The 21971-nt window shown below is 40.6% G+C and overlaps 1 protein-coding gene across 1 annotated transcript in view; it reads right to left on the bottom strand.

Moving 5' to 3' along the window:
• The window catches only part of AMIGO2 (adhesion molecule with Ig like domain 2), a 29076-nt gene extending 24824 nt beyond the window's left edge, over positions 1–4252 (bottom strand). Inside the window, exon 1 of the mRNA XM_089524239.1 lies at positions 4029–4252. The gene's annotated coding sequence lies outside the window, so the exon portion shown is untranslated. The remainder of the gene's footprint in view (positions 1–4028) is intronic.
• Positions 4253–21971: the final 17719 nt, after the last annotated feature.

Raw genomic sequence — 21971 nt, 5'->3', positions numbered from 1 at the left:
AATGCAGCAGTTAAAGGGATTGGACTAGGTTTTGGAAGATCTAGTCAGTGTCTAGTCCCCAGTGAGCTAGGGAACTCATTGAGTGGTCATGGATTAGTCATTCTCTCTCAGATAGACCTATCCTACAGGGTTGTCATGATGGACAACCATGTACACCACCTTATGTTCACTGAAGGAACACAGTGAAACACAGAAATGTAACTACCAAGAACCAGAATCAGAAAATGCCAGTACCAATGTCTAGACTTTGAGAACTCTTGCTTATGTAACCAAAACAGTGCAATGGGCATGTATCACAGATAGATATGAAAGTCTGAAATGAATGTGTATATGCAGTGGGGTGGGGGAGGAAGAGAGAGAGGTGGGGAGGGAAAGGAATAAAGAGAAACATGAGGTGTTGGGGAGAAGACAAAAAGGAAGTAATGCAATGATGAATAAGCATGGCTGGAGGACAGAAAACTAATGATAATGGATGGGAATGGATTGGAGTAGGGGGAATCCCTAACAGAAACACTACAAATTGCAAAATTTTGTATGTGATTATAATATAAAGTTGCAAATGATAACATACATGTTTTAGTATGTTAAAAGAAGGGGGGAAGCCCAGATAAATTTTAATTTGTTAAAATCTACATGATGTAGGCACCAAATTTTGAAGTGATCAACTGGAATTGTATACTGTATATGTTAAAATAATTTAATAAAGACTTATTAAAAAACTGGAATAAAAAAAAATACCAAGCCCATGTGTCCAGTTGTCCAGGAATACATAACTAAAGCACTCCTGAAAGATGTCCATCCAACCTTTGTTTAAAGACCTCCAAAGAGGGAAAATACACCAGCCTCCAAAGTAGCCACTTCCATGGTTGAATTGTTTTCACAATCAAGAAATTCTTTCATATCTATCTGTGATACATGCCCCTTGCACTGTTTCGGAACACAAACCAGTGGAATAAAATTGCAAGAAAAGAGATTCAGCCTAAATATTGCAAAGAATTTCTGGTTTGTGTTCCAGTTTCTGGCACAGCAGAAAACAAGCTGGCTCCATTTTCTTCTTTTTTTGGGGAAAAATATTTTTATTACTATAAGATTTAATTACAAAAGAAATAAATTGTACCAGTTTCCTTGACATCATTATTATTCTTTTTCACTCATCTGATTAATAAATTTGTGTATCAGCACTTTCTCATAATTTGAATTATTTCTTCACACAATTATTTGTAGTAAAAAGGAAATAGTATCTTATTAAAATAATACATTGCTTACATTTCTGATTTAATTCATTTGCTACAAGTTGGGTCCATATTCTACATAACATCCCTTCAAATACTTTACAATGGCTATTAAGTCACCTTTCAGATTTCTCCACGCTAAACATACCCAAGAGAGCCAGCATAGCATAATATAGCGCTTTGAGTGATGGATTAGGACACTGGGAGTTGAGGTTTTGAAAATCACTGGGTGACCATGGGTAGGTCACACTTTCTCAGCCTCAGAGGAAGGCAAGGGCAAACTCCCCCTCTGAAAAAATTTGCCAAGAAAATCCCATCGTATGTTCACCTTAGGGAAGCCATAAGTCAGAACTGACTTGAAGGCACACAACAACAAGATCAACAACAAACATTCCCGATTCTCTCCATTGCTCCTTAGAGTTGTGTTTATTGTGTTCTTTGTCCCAGAAGAGCTTGGATGTCAGTGGTTAGGAGTGCATTCAGAGTTCCAGTACTCCCCACCCATTTTATCTGCATAAAACGATAATCCCTAGTTTTTCTCAATGTAATGCCCTATGTCAACACAAAGAAGGATTACATCAACAAGTACCAGTAACCAAGAAGTCTTGGGTTCATTCAAAAATTAGTGTGCCAGGCTTGTCAAAAAATAGTATTTGCCTTTACTCCATTTTAGCGTAACCTGACAGTATTACAACCTTTGCATATCCTACTTTATTTCAGCTCAGTCCTAGATCTTACAAGTAGCATCTCACTATTTCTGGATGCTCTCCTATTAAATTTAACACTCCACCTTCTCCCAACGGGAAGCTGATGGCAATATGCCGCTTCCTAATTATCTACCTGATTCAGACATAGTACTTCCATCTATAATTCATTTCCATTTTTAAAATGCCTCAGCACCACATCTCCTTACACATGTCTAGGCAGAAGTAGATCTTATTGAATGTTATGGGATATACTCCCATGTAACCAGATGGCCATGTAAATACGTTTCTTTTCAGATCCACTGAAATCTCTGCCTTCTTCCTCCAATAGGTTTGGTGCCAGCATTAGAGATTCAGTTCTTTGCTTCATTACTACTTTTTGAGGCTAAGTGTATACACAATCTGCTCCCTAACCTTATTACTTTGCCCCTTCATTTTTTAAATCTGCTCTCTCCTTGTTCTCTTCTGATAGAAATTTAGTGGTGGCAGTGGGGAGGAAAAGAGTAATATATATCTCCCCCCAAAAGGACAGAATACACAGTGTTTCTTAAAAGGTGCATATGCTACAGATCCAAAAACATAGGCACAGATGCATATTTAGAAATAGTTACTTTATGCACGAGAGCCACCATAGTGTAGTGGTTTGAGTGTTGGACTATGACTCTGGAGACCAGGTTTGAATCCCAGCTTGGCCATGTAAACCCACTGGGGAACTTTGGGCAAGTCACACTTTCTCAGCCTCAAAGGATGGCAATGGCAACCCCCCCCCCCCTTGAAGTAATTTGCCAAGAAAGCCCCATAAGTTGGAAATGACTTGAAGGCACACAACAACTATATACACATTTTGAAAGCACTATTACACCTCAACAGAAATGTAATACCATACACTTTTTGTGTTGTACCAAAATAATAGGGACAAGACATTTCAAACTGATGATCCTGGCTGTCACCGCAGATACAAGCTGTTCATCATAGGTCCCTGTTTCCTTCCTTGGGATTCTTTCTTCTTTAGATCTTTATAGACACTATTTTAAACCCAGGAGCCCCTCAAACAGAAAAGCAGGACATGTTGCCACCCTTGCTGCCAAAGTACCCACTACAGCCTAGTTCCTCAGACTAAACCATGTTACAGAGCTGTGGTGGCAGGCTTTGGAAACCACTCTGGGGGCACCCATGGCTTTCCAGAGGTGGTGTTGGGTTGGCGTTCTCTGGGCAGCAGTCAGGGATGATGGGTGCTGTGGTTCATCCACATCTGGAAGACTACAAGTTGACACTTCCCTGTTCTGGTGATGAAGAGGGTTCCAATCTTGGTGGCTGTTGATGGAGGAGAAGGGGAGAGGGGTGTTTTCAAAATTTCACATCATAAGGGCTGCATCCACACTGGAGAAATAACCCGGTTTGGCACCGCTTTAACTATCCTGGCTCAAGGCTATGGAATTCTGGGAGTTGGAATATGCCCACAACATACTCCAACTCCCAGAATTCCATAGCCTTGAGCCAGACAAAGAGTTAAAGCGGTGCCAAACCGGCTTACTGTATTTCTCCAGTGTGGATGCAGCCTTATAAACTCCTCTGAAATGCCAGGGCTGTGATCGCGCCAGAGGATGGCAGCCACCGCAAACCCTTCGCCTCCAGCTTCAGTTTCCACTGAAAGGAAGGACCAGCCCGGCGTCGTTCTTTGAGCCTTGGACTCTGGGTTCGAATCCCAGCTAGGAAGTCCCCAGGGGAGGTGCCTTGGGCCAAGTCACACTTTCTCAGCCTTAGGGTTTGGCCAAACCCCTTCTGAACAAACCTTGCCAAGAAAACCCCTCCGTAGGGTCGCCATAAGGGATTGAAGGCAAACCACAAGAGAGAGAGACAGAGGCTCGTGACTGTGGAAAGTCTGGATTCCCCCCTCAGCCATGGAAACCCACTTGGGCAAAAGTCACACTCTCTCAGCCTCAGGGGATGGCCATGTCCAATGCCAAACCCCTCTCCGGAGAAACCTTGCCAAGCCTTGGAGAGGACTTGGAGGCACCCACCAAGAAGAAAAGGAGATGGTGGCATCCCCCCTAAAAAGCCTGATGCTGAGGAGGAACAGGAGGAGGCTCACCTGGGATCCGGGCGCCTCATGGCAAGGAGTGGAGCAAGTCTCCCGGGTGGGAAGCGGGTCCTTTCCCTGCCGCCGGGGCTGCTCCTGCTTCGCTCTGCCCAGGCGGAGAGTTGGCACCGAGAGCCGAGGAAAACAGCAGCGGCGGCGGCGGCGGCGGGGATAGCACCCACCTCCAAGGCGGGCCCCCGGCCTCCGCCAATGCCTCCCGCAACAAGAGCCAGCCAGGCTCCAGAGCCTGACAGAGAGACTGCCAAGCCTCAGCAGCCCTTTTATGCGCCTCTCCCCGCCCTCCTTTCCCGCCTTCTCTGCCTCCCTCTTCTTGACCTCCCTCTTGTTGTTGTTGTTGTTGTTGTTGTTGTGTACCCTCAAGGCCTTTCCCACCCATGGCGACCCTACCCTGGGCTTTCCTTGTGGGCAAGGTTTCTTCAGGTGAAGCAAAAATAAAACAAAATAAAACAGTATCCAAAAACAAACAAACAAAAAAAACAAAACCCAAACCCCAACTCTTACAAAATCCCAGCAGACATACCTTTATTTATTTTATGTGAACTCGGAGACTTTCATGGCCGGTATCCATAGTTTTTTGTGAGTTTTTCATTTTGTTGTGGTTGTTGTTTGGCCAGGGGCTGTGAAAGTCTGAGAGAGTGGGACTAGCCCAAGGTCACCTCAGTGGGGTTTCCATGGCTGGGTAAGGAGTTCAAGTCTGGTTTCCAGAGGTTGAATTCAAAGTTAGGGCCATGTTAGTCTCTGAAATCAGTACCGAGAGAGGCCTTGTGGCACTGCGAAGTTGAACGCTTTCATGGCAACCGCCCATAGGCTTTTTTTGGGTGGGTTTTTTCGGACTATGTGGTGACTTTCTAGAAGAGTTTCTTCCCAACATTTCCCCAGCATCTATGGCTGGCATCTTCAGAGAATACTTGCCTGGAAAAGAGTTGGGTATATATGTACTGTGCGACCCTGGGAAAGGAGGGTCACACAGTACATACATACCCAACTCCTTTCCAGGCAAGCATTCTCTGAAGATGCCAGCCATAGATGCTGGGGAAATGTCAGCAAGAAACTCTTCTAGAACATGGTAACCCAAAAATCCCACAAAAAACTATGCCCTGTAGCACCTTTGAGACAGCTGTAGATACTTGACTGTAAGTCAATCGCGTGTATAGGGCAAGGGCAAGTTTTTGGGAGCCGAAATTATGGTTTTTTGCTACGACCGTTGGATATGTCAAGGATAAAAATTTAGGGTGTATCGCAAAGGAGCTAAATGAGGAAACTAAATAAATCAATCAATAAATAAACAAGTGTTGGTGCAGCTTTGGGCCTCTTAAGATGTGTGTGTCATTTAAACAGCATACCTCCAAAGTGACCCGAAGCAGCTTTATTTTGGCCTGTCTGTTCGGGCCCTAAATTCTTATGCACATCCCAGTGGGATCTACTTATGAGTAAATCAACATGGTACACAATTGCAAATTTTGTTTCTTTCCTTAAAAGTACTCTAGGATTCATATTGCTACTGAACACTTCTATTGGAACCGAGGTTCACCTCTGTGGAAGTGTGACTATGAAATACTTAAATTAGATGCCATGCATTAGACTATGTATGAGGAAATAGGTCTGTTGTTTCTGTGCATTGCTTATGCATATGTTGTAATGGCCCTATTCCTTGTAGGTGGAAAAGTGCTACAGAAAGCATCATTAATAGTAATACATGCAATTAGCTTTATTGTATATGTAATAAATGCATAGTATTTCCCATTACCATGTGGACATTGAAGAAAGCAGATAAGAAGAAAATCAACTCTTCTGAGCTGTGGTGCTGGAGAAGAGTGCTGAGGATACTGTGGACAGCCAAAAAGGTAAACAAATGGGTCCTTGAACAGATCAAGCCTGACCTCTTCTTGGAAGCCAAGATGATCAAATTGAGTTTTTTTTATACTTTGACCACTTACTGGGAAAGGTAGAGGGTAGTATTAAGAGCGGAAGACTGAATGCTAGATGGTTAGACTCAACCAGGGAGGTCATGGGCTTAAATTTTCAGAACCTAAGCAGAGCCATGGAGAACAGGGGGTCTTGGGGATGTCTTATCCACAATGTTGCTATGAGTTGAGATTGGCCGAAGGGCAGTTAACAATAACAACAATACATACATTATACAGTGAAGATCTTATGTGTTTTTAAATAAAAGGCAAACAGCCCTCCGATGTACTGGGTGTCTGTAAAGATTAAATTCCACAATGAAGCACTTGGGCATGTGGTGTACTTCCCTACCTTGTGGGGACCTCTACATGAGAACACATACAAAGAGGCAACCTTAGGGTGCATCTATACTGTAGAAATAATGCAGTTTGACACCACTTTAAATGCTATAGCACCATCCTAGACAACCCTGGGATTTGTAGTTTTACATGGGCTTCAGACTTCTCTGTCAAAGTGTCTGGTGCCTCACAAAACTACAATTCTCAGGACTCTGTAAAATGAAGCCATGATAGTGGTGTCAAACTGCATTATTACTACAATATAAGTAACCCTATATCAGTGGTGTCACCAGGAGGTGTGGGGATGTGGATTGCGCCAGGTGACACCTCAGAGGATGAGTGACACCAAGGCTAATGACATCACTGCCCTATGTTTGTGATTTATATTTTCTGTAATGCACAAAAAGAGGAGAGCTAATTTTTTGTCTGCTGTTTAAAGGAATTTTTGTTTCAACTGATGTAAACGGGAATGTAAAATCTATGCTACTGTGGGATGGGAATTAGTTCCAGTGTTCTCAGGAATCTTTCCTAACTTTCTAATTCTTGACCCTCTTCTGACTTTTTAATTCTTGACATCTAATTTTTGTAATAGGAGATATCAGTGCCTTTGAAGACCTGACAACAGACTATTGATCATCAGTACATTTCAAGAGTTGTATCTCAGTGAGACAGCCTTTGTGGTGTTGTGGTTTGCATATTGGACTAGGATTGTGAGAGAACAGGGCTCAGATCCCTTCAATGGAAACCCACTGTGTGAACCTGGGCAGGTCACACCCCTCTTCAGTTTCAGAGAAAGGCAAAATCAAACTTTCTTTGAATAAATCTGGCCAAGAAAACCCTATGATGGGGTCACCACAAGGTGGAGTCAATATAAAGGGACCTACCCATAGCACATATCAATGGGAGCAAAGTTGGCCCAAGAAGTTATAGCTCAGAGGTGGACAAATTTGATGGGCCTGGGGGATCAGTTTTTCTGCACCAAATGTGGTGGGTTGCAAACCTATTGTGGGTTGCAAACCTTCCCCCCATGGCTGCTGAAATTTGGTAGTGCTGCATCAGCCAGAAATGGAAGAGTCCTGCTTCAGTTTGTCAGAAGCACATTTTTGAGCTAATACAAAGTGCTTTGTGATCCCAAAAGCCTCTAGAAAGTGAGAGTCTTTTGTACAACCAAGTGCCATTTCCTGAGTACTTTATTTTTGTGGGCTGGGACAAGTGGAAGATACTAAACCTTATGTTCCTCAATGCCCCTTTTATGACGCAACAAGAAGAAGGCCGTTGAATTGGATTATTGGCAATTTCATGGATTCTGAAACAGAATGGATAAACTGTTTCCTGGCAGATGCTTTTCCCTATGTCAAGTGCCTATTTTTACATTGTTAGCCTTTAAAATTGGAAAGAGAATTAATAACCTGATGGACATATGACTAAATTGCAGTTTTAGGATTAGCCTCAGTATCTTTTTTTAATTTTCACTAGAGTTAATAGGTTCTGGATTTTATAGTTTTGTTTGTATTTTACTATTTAGGGATCCCTCCACATTAAAGCCTATGGTTAGCATCCTGTTAGGCAGTTATGGAGCCATAAGCTAGCCTTGTTTGTGTGTGTGTGTGTGCCTCCAAGTTGCTCCAAGTTTTGATGATTCCATGATTTTCGTAAGGATTTCTTAGTCAAAGAATAGAGGTATTTTACCAGTTCCTTCCTCTGAAATATAGCCACAGCACCTGGTATTCATGCGTAGTCTCCATGCAACCTTGTAACTGTTTTGAACTCATGTTTATGATCACGGTACCATTGCCATGCCTGCAAATGTGCCCAAAGCCCACCTTAAAAGCTAGGCAGTCATACTGAGCGAAGGAGTTCTATGGCACTGGTGAGTGGGGTGCTGAAGGATGACACTTCTAACCGCTCTGGCTATAAAGCTATGGTGTGATGAACAAAAGGATGGACATTGGAAGGTTCTGTTGCAGATTATCACAGTGTGGTTTGCTGTATTGTTATTGTTATAACAATAAATATAAAAAAATGCTTTTTGGTGGAAATGGGCAACACAGAGTCAGTGCTGGTTGGAGCAGGGTGGAGTGAGAATGGCCTTAGGTGGTGGGTTGATTTTCCTTCCCCTTGGCCACTAGATAAGGGGAGGAGTAAGAGAGATATTTGACTGTAAGAGGAAGTCGGTCTGTGTTGTGTGAGTCTGCAAAGGTTGCAGAAATATGAGGGTAACAAAAGTATATTTAATGTTGTGAAGCTTCGTCTCATGTTAAAGCTATATGCATGTGATAAAAAAAGTTACAGGGCATAAGGTCACAGAAATGGCATACATTTCCAACACCCTTGCTGTAAAAGAAACCGAACCTTCTGTAATCTCTGGAACATCTTGAAATTCTTACTTCTTGGAAGTGTACACACACAAAAAATGTTATACAGTATGAGCATCTTTCTTTGAGGTTGATCCTAAGATATCTGCTCCAGATACATCTTTCCCGTAAAAAAGATGGCTTTCAACAGAGCCTTGGGATGTGACTTTTAATACTGCATCTCCTAGAGTAATCCATCCAGCAGGCCCACAGTGACTTTCCATGCGCTAGTTTTCTGTGTGTTTGTTTCTGTGTGAATTAGAGTAGTTATCTATCATATTAGATGTGGAGAAGGTATTGGGAGGGGACAAAATTTTGCAGCAATTCCCTATCACATGCTATACCTTGTACTCAGCCTTATTTTAAACCAGAGTTTTCTAAACTGTCACTTCTCAAAAGATGAGGAACAGGGTTAAAGACAGCTGTTTCCTAGTTGTTGTGCAGGTGTTGGGCATGGAGACACAAGGAAAGGCACTCTGTATGAGCTTAGATGCATTCTAGTTTTGAGGTCTGAGTGGGGCTAAATCCTGACTTAAATTGCTTTGCCATACTGTGCAACCCAGCCGAGTGTGTACAATGTGTGTGCGCTATGCTCAATGGAACTTACATCTGTCTAAGAGTATACAAGATAACAGCTTTAATTATATTTCTGTAAGAGTCAGAGCTTAGAAAAAAAAACATTTTTTTTAGATTACTGGAATCCTCCAGCCCTTGCTAGCTATTGGATTGTGGGAACTCTGGCCTCTAAAGGAAATTTTTTGAAGCTTTGATAGTAAGGACATTGCAGAGCATGGGCTTTCGTTGAACAATTGGTGACTGCAAATACAGTCTGGTCAATAGTTTCCAAAAGCTACGAGACTTCTGGAATAAAATACAGTGCTATAAACGTAAGAGGCATCTGGCAAGTGATAACCCTCCTATTCAGTTCAGTCAAATGTTCCCAGAAGGTGGAAACAGAAACCATGGAGGATTTCCTTCCTTGTTAAGCAGGGAACCTCAGTGCTGTTGATGCATTTTATTCACCATCTGTCTTGTGGGCTGTTTGTCTTCCAGATTTGTGTGAATGTGTGTGTGTTGTTATTTCCATCACTTTTCTGCTAACACTGCCTGCTGCACCAATAGGGCCTTCCCCATGTTCACATGGGAATTAACTGAAGCAATGATGCTTCTTAATCTTCCAAGCAGTTTCCCTAGTAAGCACATCAGTAACAGAAATACAGACTCATCCTGCTGGGAAGAAGTATGCAAAACGTTGACGCTTCAGAAAACTCACTGACATGATGGGAAATCTCACTGTTTATTTTTTAAATAGTTCATGATCTGATACCAGGCATGCAAAATGTTATGGCATGAAAGAAACAGGAGAAGGGGAACAGAACGTGGATAGTTTACTACTTGAAATACAACTCCCAGAACACCTAAGCCTGGTTGACCACTGGCCCTGCTCCCAGGGGAGTTCTGGGAGGTATAGTAAAGATAATAACGTTCTCACACTCTGCACAAAGCCACCTAGTTCACACCCCACTACTTACAACCAACCAGCCTCTACTCCTAAACCAACTTTCTACAACCTCATGTTCTCCAGGTGAATTGGACTTCAGTGCTCATCATCCTCATCTATTTGGGGTAATAGGAATTCGAATTCAGCACATCCAGAGGTTCTTCTGTGTAAGGAGTCTGGTACAGATGAATAGTATACTAGTTGAAGTGGGCATGTGCTTTATAGAAAGGCCAGGAAAGGTCAGGTCAAGAAAACAAAAAATGGAACAGATGGAAAAGAAGCCAGCAGGACTTAAGGGGAATCCAATTAATGTCCCTTCACTGCTACTATAGAGAGACCTGTTTATTCTGAAATTCTACGAAAACGTAGAATTTGGTCCAGATTCAGGGTTGCCATAAATCTCTACTAAAAACCGGGACAAAATGTAGGACAAAATTTAGACCAAAATATAGGACAATTGTAGGATAAAATTTAGCCCAAAATGTAGGACATTTAAGGTCTTCCATTTTTCTTAAATGTCCTACATTTGGGGCTAAATTTTATACTCCAATTGTCCTATATTTTGGTCTAAATTTTGTCCTACATTTTGTCCTGGTTTTTAGTAGAGAATTATGGCAATCCTACTCAGAATTCAGCTTCTTGGCACTCAGACTTTTTAAAGGGAAAGATTTCAAATTTTATGCTTACGATTGTGGAGAGGATCATTAAAGTATCAGAAATGTGAAGACTCTCAAAACTTTATGAACATATATGTTCAAAGTCACATATACATGCACTGGATTTCTAGTGATGAAAGGAAGGAGAGTTTTACTAGCCTGCAAGGCTCATAATTAATTCCACAGTAGCATAATAAATTACGCAAAATAGGACAGAATATGTAGAATTTACATGATAGGTATACTCACATGATATTGCAGGATTCAGATTTTTTTCATGGTACATTCAAGAATATAGTTGCTTGCTTTGGAACAAAAGGTTGAATTTGGATAAAGTTTACAGGAAAGTGAAGACAACCAGATCATAAATGTTTAGAATATCTGTCAACCAAACCCCGGTGCTGCAGTGGCACTGTAAGAAGGGACCAGGGCAGATTGTAGATTGACATAGTTTATGTTCATACTTCTAGACTCTCAGATAGGAAATTTGTAGCTCTCATTTGTGGCATCCCCCATCAACCCTCAGCATTATCTGTATTGTCTACTCCAGTATCCAGGACCACCTGTGGATACCAAAATCCATGGATGCTCAAGTCCCATTAAATACAATGGCATAGTAAAACGGTATATAAAATGACAAAATCAAGATTTGCTTATTGGAATTCCTATACTATAAAAATATTTTCAAGCTATGAATGCTTGAATCCATGGATAAAAAAATCTGTGGATAAGGAGGGCTGACTGTAGCTTACAAAGAAGTCATGTTTACTGAAATACTGTGGGTTTATCAAGAAAAGGGAAACTCTATGGTATTTGTTTTTTTCCTGTTGTCTCTCAAATCAAGGTGTGAATACAAAGTTTACTGGTCCAATACTCTATACTTAAATTTTATAGGAAATTCAGACAGCATTGCATGCTGACTGTTGATTTTGTTTAACATTTGAATGGAACAAAAGTTTGCCTGGCATCATTTACAAATCCTTAAAATTTGTTTCATACCCAAATTGGTACCATACTTTAACTTCAATGTTTGGGATGTCAGCCTAAGTGTAAGTATCAAAATGGGTTCTTAAATGTGCTTCCTAAGTCTCAAAACAAAAATAATAGTCGTCAAAATGTCTTGAATTACTATCTGAAATACAAGACCCAGGGTTTGTTACCCAAATCAGCTCACTAATTGGGTCCCAAAATATTGCTAGACCCTTTGTTTTGGCTGCATCAGCTATTGCACCATGTTTTGGGTGTTGTTGTTGTTATGGTGTGCCTTCAAGTCATTTCTGACTTATGGTGACTCTAAGTTGAACCTATCCTGGGGTTCCCATGGTAAGATTTTGTTCAGAGAAGGTTTGTCATTGCCTTCTCCTGAGGGTGAAAGCATGTGATTTGCTGAAGATCACCCAATGGGTGTTATAGCTAAGCTGCAAATTGAACCTTGGTCTCCAGAGTCATAATCCAACACTCAAACTATGACACCATGCTGGCTTCCTCACACCATATTTAGTAACTCTGTAATCAAGTATCTGGGTTTGTATAGCATGAGAGAGAGAGAGAGAGGGGGGGGGGGGTTAAAATAGTTCTATTCAAAGTTGTGGACCATGAACCAGTTTGGTGCATGAACTATGAACTGCTAGTCCCTGCAGAGTTTCCAGAAAAAAGAAAGAAAGAGTTGTAACCAATGGACACAAATATAGTACTAGTTCCTGGCACACTGGAAAAAACGAACAGCCAACCATCTTAAGAAGTGCTGGTTTAAAACACAGAAATACCTGAGTTAACAAAGTAAAGATGTTCCTGGGCATGGCTTCTTTAACAGAAAATTTGGTATCAGAGGCAGAAATACTCAAGAAAGAATATGGACAGATACCTGTAAAAAGAAGGGCAGTTCAACATGTTTCAGCATATTTTTATTCAAAATATGCACATGTGAGATGAAACAATCAGGTTGGGTAAGTCTTACATAAATTGTTTTTAATTTTGAACCTGCTTGACATCACTTGAAGGCTTCCTCCAAAATGCATCTTTCACCTGCCTCTACTATGATTTACATTTTGGTATCCACATTTGCAGATCTATGCCTTTTTAACATGCTGGGGGGATTTGGTGAGGCTTACTTATCTGTCCTCTCTTTCCCCCTCTGTTTTTATGTTAACACATGTTTAGTAAGGGATTTGGAAGGCAGCTGCTGCTCATCTTGTATTACAGTCATACATGGCTACAGTAGGATGGACTGCAACAGAAGCCCACTCTTTCTCAGTTTAGGCTTTTCTTATACTGTATCATTGTTTACTATAGACACACTACTGCAACCCAACACAAAAAGTCTATTTTCTCCACCCTCCTTCACCATTCTCCCAATGCTGATGCTGCTACGTAAAAAAAAACAAAACCCAACCCTACAGATAGATAGATGATAAGGAGTAAATGGGGGCAGTGGGCACAGATAGAGGATTTATAAAAAGGAGCTTCATTGTCACTGAGGTGTGCTTGAGATATCTTTCCACTGTAGGAACACAATACCATCTTGAATTATTTCTGATAATTTCTGGTTCCCCAGCAAGAAAAGCCCACCAATTGTAGTGGGAAGAATGGATTCATCATCTTTCCAGGTAGGTTTGCATATAAGAAGCTCTTGAAAACAGCCACATTATTATGATCATGGGCTTTATCAGTTAATTGGAATCATTCTGCCGTAGACACCAACTCATTATTTCTAATAATTAGTTGCAGAACCTGGTGAAAGCCAACCCATCTCTGAGGGGAAAATATGAATGCATTTCGTTTCTTGAAATGAAGCTTTTTAGTACCTTCTATATATAAAAAAAAAACCTTGTAGAACCAACGTTCAGACTCCTCCAACTGAACTGTCAGTTGGTAGTACCCTACCTTCAGCCCCAATGAACTGAACTGAACATGCTAGGCAAGAGCATGAAGTGGAAATCTGTTGTATGGTTACTGAAACATCTGGAGAAATTCTGGCATATAGGCAAATAAGATAATCAGTGAGGTTGGGGAAGCCCTTAGTTGTCAGCTTTTGTCCTGGCAATTAATTTTTAAAACACTATAATTCCCATTATTCATTCCAACTAGAGTAGACCCACTGAATCAATATGAACTTGGTAAGTCAACACTATGTAAATTTTATTCATTCACATGGGACAGGTGGTGGTGGATGGTGTGACAATAAGAATCAGAACTCCTGTTTCAAATCTTCATCTCATCACAGATTACTGGTAGGATGAGGCTGGAAATGCCATCTCTTTGTGCCCCAGTTGTTAGAAGAAAAAAATTCCATTGTTCAGTGTGGCTGCTGGTTATTAAGGTAGGTTTTGAGTCAGGTTGGGAGACAATAAATAGTTGTGCATTTGTAACTACGTTTGTGATGTAGGGTCTTGACCGTCATTATTAACTTTATTTATACCCTGCCTTTCCCCCAGGACTGGAACTCAAGGTGACCTACAGGTTGAAATGATCACAATATAGTTAGAAACTTATGAAAAGGTCAAATTTAAAATATAGGTGTGGTATAGAGTGCCTCAAAGGGGTGGCCTGCCGATGGCCTATTTCCCTCTGGAAGGAAGCCACAGCTACCAAACTGTGCGGCTTCCCTCCGGAGTAAAAAGAACCCGATATTTCCGGGTTCTTTTTATGGCACTGGAGTGACGTTGCAAGTGCACCAGTGGTGCACTTGCGACATAAGCAACGTGTGGCACTGTGTGGATGCTGCAGGGGGCTTACGTTGCAATGGCGGCGTCCCACGCCACCAGTCCGTACTAGGGTTAGGGATTGTGCGGTTGGTGCATGGTCACTAACCCTAGTATTGCCGCCACCATGCCACAAAGTGCCCATCTGTATTAGGCCATAGTTAAACAATAGTAAAACAATTTGAAACATACATTTAGCAAGGATAAAATGTTAAAATACATTACAAATAGTCTCTTACAAGCCTTTTAATACAAACTCTTCAGTTCTAAAAGCCTGTCTGAATAAAAAAGTCTTTATCTGCCATAGAAAGGAGAGCAAAGAAGGGACTTCCTAGGTAGGGAGTTCTGGTGTTTGGGGGCAGCTGCAGAAACTCATGTCCCCCTGAAATATATCTGTGAATGTGGTGAGTTTACATCCTGCTAATTGACCAGTGTACATTTAGGAATGTTTTTATTAGTTTTAATAGAAATATATATTAGCATTGCACATGATACTTCCAGCTTGCAAAAGGCAATCCTTATGGCTGAAATGCGTTTTATCTCTAAAACATAAATACATAAAAATAATAGAAAAAAAAATGCCTCTTTTCTTTTGGCATGCTTGCTGCAACAGGTCCGTGCCTCATCTACAAATTCACAGATGAGCCTACATGCATAACTATGAAGATTTTAATGAATTAATTGCTTACATTAATGAATGCCACATAGTTAAAAAACAAATATTTCTTTGACTGGGTGACAGCTATGCATATTTGAGTTCATATCCAAATACTAGGTAAAAGAATTTAACTTGTAATAGCAGAATATTGTAAATAAGTCAGAACAATTGCACCCCCAAAATATCACTTCTGATAATGAAAATAAATTTTTGGCTGAGCATATGCATAGAGGTACCCTTTGCACTTCTTCAATTCTGAAGGTATGTCTGCCACACTGAGGCTATATGTCAATGCTTGAGTCTAGTTGATGGATTTGAGGACTCTAAGTCTTCCCCCTACCCCGTAGATTTAGGCCCACAAGCCTGAAGACTGCACACCCATTCTATAAAGGTCCACTCAGAAATAAGCCCACCTGAGTGAACATGCCCCAGGTAAGTGGGTTTACTACTAGAGCCATAGGTTTTTTTACAGCAATGCAGCCTGGGAGGGAGATGATGTACTTCCCCAAATAATAATTGTCTTCTCCCAATGATGTTTTTTCCTATTCTCAAATTTCTAGCCTTACAGTAACTTAAAATTTCAGCTGAGCATTGAGAAATACAGTTTAGGCATCTAGATAAAAGGGGATGAGTGAGGTTATGAATTTACCAAGGGAATGCACACACAACAAATAGAGAAGTTGTGGGAGTAACCTAGCTGGTTAAGTAAGAGACGCTCTCCCTTGTGTCAGCTGTAGCTTGTTTGTAGTTTGCCTCTCTGCAAGCCTCCTGGACTGACGCACGCAAGCACTCTCAGCTCTTCTTTCCTTAAAGGAAGGGACCTGCATGCTTGGTTCTTCCTCAGGAGCCACACTCAACTGCTGAGCCTCTGGAGGGGGAGCCTCTGGAGCTAGAGCCTGGCTGAGCCTCAACCACTGGGGCTGGAAGATCAAGGCTGGGGTCTGACAGGGCAGAACTGGGACCTGGTATAGCCTCAATCTCCTCTTGCACCTGAGGAGCCACAGCTTCCTCCTCGTCCTCCTCTTGGCTGGCCATGACACTAAGGAAAGTGGGGAGGAAGGTGTGTGTGACTGGATCAGATGTTGCTCCCATAGAAATAAAAATTGCCCTGCACTCTTTCTGCTTCTAGCAGCCCATTCCCAGACATGGAGAGAAAGTGGGAAGAAAGATGTGTGTGTGTTTGACACTGAATGAGCTGCCATCATCAGCATTACCATATTGACCTGTATATAAGTTGATCCAGGATTTTGGGGTCAATTTTTGGGCATACATTTCTCAACTTATAGACAACTATATACACGATACTTTCATTTTTTACCAATGCTCCCAGAATTTCCCCAGGCTAGGAAATTATCAGAGTTGTAAAGTCAACGAATACCAGGTGCTGTAGACTATATTTCAGAGGAAAGAACTGGCAAAACTACCTCTGAGTATTCCTTGTCTAAGAAACTCTATGAAATCTGTGGTGCTGCCATAACTCTACAGGCAATCTGAAGTCACAAACACACACAATTTCCAAAACAAAACAAAACAACCCAAATTATGTTCTAAGCTCAGAAAAAAGCTATGACTTTGTTTCAATTTCTAGAAGTTATTTAGTTTTGGCCCTGCTCCACTGCCATGTTTTTGTTGTTAACTGCCCTTGAATCAGCCTCAACTCATGGACATACCTCACTTTATTTTTTCAATACCTCACTTTTAAAAAACAAACAAACACAAGATTGCCTCTTTCCAAATTTGTACACCATGTACTATGTGAAACAAATGTGAGTAATGCACATCACACATTAGTTCTAGTATGAAAAAAATGTGGTCCTGTAGATGTTTCTAGACTGCACTAGGGATGGAAAGAATATTCTTTAGTATTCCTTTTGCAGTTGAAAACTGTGTTTCCTGACAGTCAGGAAATCCCATTGGAAGAATAACAGAGCAGTGAAACTTACACAGGTTGCTTCCATATTTGAATATCCCAAAGTGTTCTGGAGGATTTCCTCTGTACTGAAAGACACATAAGGGTGGGTTTTTCTTTTGCTTAAAAACATATTTTATACACAGAAAACCCACATGTCTTCCCATGCAGAAAATTCCTCTGGAATGTTTCAGGATGTCCTAATACAGGGAGAAAACTGCACAGAAATATTTGTTTTCCCCTGGACTGGGGGAAGAACTATAGCAATTATTCTTTCTTGTGTGTGAGGATGAAATATTCAAGGATTTATATCCCTAACAGCAACTGGCATCTTCCCCACCTTTGTTTGGGTTCACTAGGTTCACTGGAGCTGTAGCCCAGGAAAAATCTGCATTAGAGGAAGTATTGGTTCTCAGCGACTTGCCAAAGTGGAGGGAAATCTGTGGGATTTCATCAGATATGCTGGACAGAAAATCCCACTGTAGTTCAAATATTGTGGCTATATCCTAAGCCACAGGAAGACACTGAAATATATGGTGTGAGACAGTACTATAACTATGGTAACACAACTGGAGGAATCCGATTTAACACAAGGATAAATTTGCTTCAGTGTGTAGAAAATAATCCTCAATTCAGAGTGAGCTTTTCAGCTTCCTAAATCCCTGGCACAAATAGGGATCCAATAGCATGGTTATATAAACAGGGAAAGGGAAGTTCTAATCCTGGAAATATCACTGGAATTGATGGTATAATATTGCTGTACAGACCTCATCCCCCAAAGCTGCCCTCGGTAAAGAGAAAGCCACATGAATAAATGCAAAGATAAATAGAGGCAAAGGAGCTTTTGTCTTAATTTATGAAAGAGTTCTCCTCCATTAATTAAATGATGGCAATCAAGGGAGACTAACTCCATAAACTAGGCTTTTACCAGAACAAAAGGACCAGTCAAATGATACAAAGATACATTTAAAAATAATTGCCAGGAAACCTGATTGCCTTTCAGAGCGATTATACAATGGGAAAGTAACTCAAAACAGTAACATAGCGTGCGGTGATGACAACATTTGAATATTGAGTTCCTGCTTTTCCTTATTTTTCATTGTGCAGGTTGATTCTGTACAATTCTGTTGAAAGAAATGGAGCCGATCCAAGCAGAAATGTTTAGAATGCCTCTGTCAAACAGTAGACCAGTGGGCCCTTGAGCAGAAAGCATAACTGAATCTATGTAACCAGTGTTGGCATACTGGTTATGGAATATCTCTGAGCCAACATGTTTTTGTCAGAAACACAGCTGATCCTACCATTAGAGAGACTGGAGATGGACTGAAAAAAACAACCCAAACCAGGGCTTTGTATTTAAAAGGCATATGCTTTTCTTATAGATGAATTCCTGTGCAACACTTCAGGTTACTGACTATCAGTGAAAAATTGTTCATGCTGATCTATTATTCTTCATGATGTTTTTAAAAAAAACCCCACAGAATTAATATATGTGAATATTCTTTCCATCTCTGTTATGTTTACTGAACATACAATAGGTTGAGTATCCCTTATAAAGAATTATGAAATCTGAAACACTCCAAAATCCAAAATTGTCCAAAATTGGCTGAGATAGTGCTTTCTGATAGTTCAGTGTACACAAACTTTGTTTCAAGCAGACAGTTATTAAAATATTGTATAAAATTACTTTCAGGCTATGTGAATAAGGTGTATAGGAAACATAAATGAATTTCATGTCTAGTCCTGCATCCCATTTTCAAGATATCTCATTCTGTACATGCAAATTTTCCAAAATCCAATATATTTATATATATATGAAATTCCAAATACTTCTGGTCTCAAGCATTTCAGATGAGGGAGACTCAACCTGTATATGCATACTCAGTGATTGCTGAATTGTTAGTCTGACTCTCAGACTGCAGAGCAAAATTTAATTCCAAAGGCAAATGATGCCACAGTCTCGTTGTTTTCAGTGGGACATATTGCCAAATAAATGTGTATAGGATTGCAGACTCAATAAAGACATTTTTCACATAACAGTTGGCTGCTCTTTATAATGTTTCAGAAACTCCAGGATTCAAAAATTACTGTACTTCCCACTGAGAAGAGGCTTTCACTGAGGAAATTGTTTTGGATGAAACTTCAGTTATGTAAGACAATTATCCCACAACAATATGTGTCGGTTGCCTTTTATCACAATTTATTCTGGACCTTTTGCATGTATGTGTGTGTGGGAGTATGTGTATGTGTGTGTGCTTACATGTGACTATATCACGTGTTGGTGAAATAATCTTAATTTTTATGTGATGTAAGTACAAAAAATTTAAGAATCATATATTATAGAAACTGTATGTACGGCCTTAGCCAATGTGTGTGTATGTACCCCAAATGTGCAGAAGTGACTTTGAAAGAACAGTTTCATACTAATAAGTGGAAGGAAAACATAATCCATACTATTGCTGTTTGTCTCTTCTTTTCATAAGACAGTAGATATGAGCACCCTTAAAAAAGGGGACAGTGCAAATATTTGTTGGGAAAATGCTGGCTGAAGGGTTGTTGGAGTTGTATTCAAATACTTTGGAAAGCACAGGTTGAGGAAAGCAAAGATAGTCTAGAAATGTGCATTTTGTTTCAGTTTGCTTCCACTCCTTTTACCTGTAACAAATTATTAATTTTATATTTGTTATATTTTAAAGGTAGCAAGATAACCATGGTCTTTGGATGATATATTGGTTTCTTGTGCAGTTCAGGCTTGTCCATACCAGACAGGTTGTTGTAAGACATGAATGCAAGGGAGTGTTTCCTGTTTCCATACCCCCAATGTTGACTATCTGGATTTGTTCTTTTCTTTTTTCGTTCTTTCTTTTGTAGACTGAAGACTAACATCCTCCCCCCTCCTCTCTCTCTTTAACAAATGTATCTGTCGCTGATTCAACATTGCCACTGAGTTATTATGAAACTGTTGGGGTAAAGGGTCTTTTTCCTTTAAGCCTTAAAAACTTTTTCTTTAAAGTTTTCTTAAAAGCTTATTGGCAGACCTCTAGATTGGTATGTTCTTCTCTCTCTATGTGTGGGTGGTGCAGTTTGCATAAGCATGGGGAAATGCGAATCAATATTAGAAGAAATGATTCTTTAACAACTTTCTTAGTGAGCATTCTGAAAAAGGCTTTCTGTTTTTCCCAAAATTAACTTCCAGTTTATAATGTTGATGCTGCTGGATCCACACTGATGGAGCTGATTGCCTTTATACCCATTAATTTAATGATCTCTGGGAATTATGGTTTGGTTTGGTTAAAAAGGAATGAAAGAAATGCTGCCTGTTATGATGTTAGCTGCCTCTCTTGAGTGTAGTATATGAGTAGTATATAAGTGTAGTATTTGAGTGCTGCCATTTCTTCTTTAATATTGTTCTTTCACTGTGTGCAAAGGAGCATGGGAATGGAGACAAAGTGGACTTTGTGAGCCTGCTCCTTTGAAATTGTTGTCCAATAGAGGAAGATAGAGTAATTTACTCAGCTAATGTGAATAATACTGGATTAAACAATTTCTGCAAATATACCTCGAAAGAAGCTGGCTATGAACACACAGTATGCTAAATGTGACTGTACAGGCAGGGAATCTCATGAAGCATTCAAAAATGCAGAAGAACATCTAGTGAAATGATACTTCAGTCACATCACCTCCAGATAGATATTATGCAAAGGAATCTTGTGGCACCTTTGAGCCTAACTGTGCAAACGAAGTTGCAGCTTCTTTTTGAACCAACAAAAAGGCGGATTGGGGTCGTGACGTGTGATTGCTGCAGCCCCGATTTGGCTTTCTCAGGGACAGTTTTAAGCTGTCCCTTTGGGGCAGCCTTTTTGTCCCCTTGGTCTACTTCCTCAGATGCATGGAATGAATTATTGCCCATGCCAGTTATTACTCCATGCATCTGAGGAAGTAGACTACAAAAGCTTATGCTAGAACTTCTTTCACACAGTCTCAAAGGTGCTACGAGATCCCTTTGCAGACTGATATTTCAGGTACTTATGTATGATAATGTCATCACGAATTGTCTTTACACATTACTCCTGTGAAGAATGAACATGTGCTTAAAGAAACAGAGAGTTCACATCTTTAGCCAGAGTTTTTAAAAAAGATATGTTTTAAATTATGATCTCCAGCCACCATAGCCACTGAAGAAACATGGCTGCTAGGGAATCTGGGAGCTATAGTCTAAAAAATTACCTTTCATTTGCCATATTCCTGAAGTTGTGCAAACCCTAAAGTTCGCCAAGCCCCAGTAGTCACATACTCTTGTGGACCTCTGGGCTCCATCCCCAACAGGTATTCCCAGATTCTGGAACAATGATCATGAATAGTTCCTGGATCTAACATAATCTCAGGATGTAGAGGTAGATGTGTACTAATGAAGTATTTGCCATTCAGGCCTTGTCTACCATTGACCAGGATATTCCAGGGGCAGTCCAGAGTATGCTGACCCTGCTATTGTTCCATTCTGCCCCTGTTATTGTCACCTTTGTTTCTGTGCTGTGATGGCTGTCTGCACAGGTATCCTGCTGGACTACAGACACACCCACCTTCATAGTGGGTTGCTTTCTTCTGAAGCTTCTTCTAAGGCACCCAACAAAAGTCTCATGCTGGATGCCTCATTCTCACCTCAGATAAACCAGGTGGCCCAGTAGGACAGCCATGCAGACAGTTGCCATAGGAACTGGAAATGAAAGGATCTTCTCAGAAAATCTGGAGGAAGGGGTAAGTTTTTAAAATTAATTTTAACCCTGCATCATCTGAACAGGATGATGCCAGAGTAGGGGAGAAATGACCTTTCGGCTTGTGGAGACAAGGTCTCCATGCATCCATGCACACATACAGATGGTAGGACTGGAAGAAGGTGCATGACATTAGAGTC

This window comes from Sceloporus occidentalis, unplaced genomic scaffold, assembly GCF_023333645.1.
Source record: "Sceloporus occidentalis isolate IW3139 unplaced genomic scaffold, rSceOcc1.0.p SCAF_5, whole genome shotgun sequence".
NCBI classification, from domain to species: Eukaryota; Metazoa; Chordata; class Lepidosauria; order Squamata; family Phrynosomatidae; genus Sceloporus; species Sceloporus occidentalis.
Note: the sequence above shows the minus strand (reverse complement) of the source record. Positions and strands in the feature narration are given on the sequence as shown.